We start from the raw sequence: 1,368 nt of genomic DNA on the forward strand, positions 1-1,368 counted from the left end.
GGAATGCCCTGCACTTCCAGCTATGAAGGCAAAATCTCTCCAGGCAGGCTCACACAGTTTTTCTGAAACATCTCAACAATGATTTCCTCAAAAGGAAATAAAGTTCTGGCATAAGTTAATCTTCCGTGTCAAGTTCTCAGTGTTAAACATACTTTCAAGCCAGCCACACAAACAAAACCAAACTCCACAAAATTAGGTTGGGCTGAGTTACATAAGGCAGACTAAACTGTGGCTTTTTTCTTGTCATTCCTCCCTCCTTCCAATGGACTGGGACACTCCTCTTTGAAGTGCTAGCATGCACGGGAGAAAAACGCCTATCTGCAAACAGCTTCAAAACAGGCGATGGTATTTCCAATATCCCCCTTACTACTCAGAAAGTGAGGAAGACTAGGAAACTTTGAGTTGGCCTGTGTCTAGGAGCTTCTCTTAAAAACTCGCCTTGAAAATTATTTTTCAGTCGGTACTTATTTCAAGGTACTAAGTTAACAAAACACATTTTCAAAGCTCCCTGAGTCTTTGCATACCCATGACATGTATGCTGAGCCTACCTATCAGCACCGACGATATTCTAAATACAGGGTTTTCAACAGAGAAGGACAAAAACGCGGGTTCCCAAGAGCGACACATCCAAATGAAGAAACAATCCTTCCTCCTCCAGCACTAAACCCAAGTTTCCTGCACTCCCCCCTCCCCCTTCCACTCCCCTTTCACTGCCCACTTTATTCCGCTTTATTCCCGAGAAGCCTCTCTCCTGGCTTATTAAGGGTAAACAATAGAAATGTCACAAGGAAACTCAGGAAGTAGATGAAGTCTCTAATTGCTGCCGTTTAACGATCGCACATAATTACTATCTTCAAAATGTGGTTTCTACAAGCTGAGAGGGAGGCGAGGCAGGCGAGGCTGCCGGGCGAAGCTGGCGAGCACTCCGCCGCTGCCCCGACGCTGGGAGGGCATCTGGGAGGCGGCGGACCAGGACAGACAGACCGAGGCTAGCAGCGCCCAGGCCCGGTGCGGCCGCATCCTTGCCCCTCCCCTCTAGGCCAATCGGCGGAGAGAAGCGAGGGCCAGCCAGCCGGCTGGGTCACAGACAGTTCAAAGCCCTCGGGCTGCCGCAGCCCGCAGCGGTCACCATAACAATATGCAAAGCGCAGCCCGCAGATTTCACCGCCCGCCCAGCCGCGTCCACCCCTCAGTGCTCACAGCTCCGGGGCCCGGGGCTAGGGTCCGCAGGGGGCAAAGGGCCCCAAGGGCCGGAATCGGCTGGCCGCTCAGCTTCGGAAAGCGACCCCAGGAGGAGCCTGTGACGGTGGCCCCGTACCCCGGTTCCCTGTCTGGCCTTCCCAACCCGGGCGCCGGCCGGACCCCGGG

General features: G+C 53.4%; 1 protein-coding gene across 1 annotated transcript in view; it reads right to left on the bottom strand.

The window, feature by feature from the left end:
* The window catches only part of PELI2 (pellino E3 ubiquitin protein ligase family member 2), a gene marked incomplete at its 5' end in the record, with an annotated part of 194,231 nt that overhangs the window by 192,450 nt on the left and 413 nt on the right, over positions 1-1,368 (bottom strand).

Source organism: Tupaia chinensis, unplaced genomic scaffold (genome assembly GCF_000334495.1).
Source record: "Tupaia chinensis unplaced genomic scaffold, TupChi_1.0 Scaffold000133_1, whole genome shotgun sequence".
NCBI classification, from domain to species: Eukaryota; Metazoa; Chordata; class Mammalia; order Scandentia; family Tupaiidae; genus Tupaia; species Tupaia belangeri.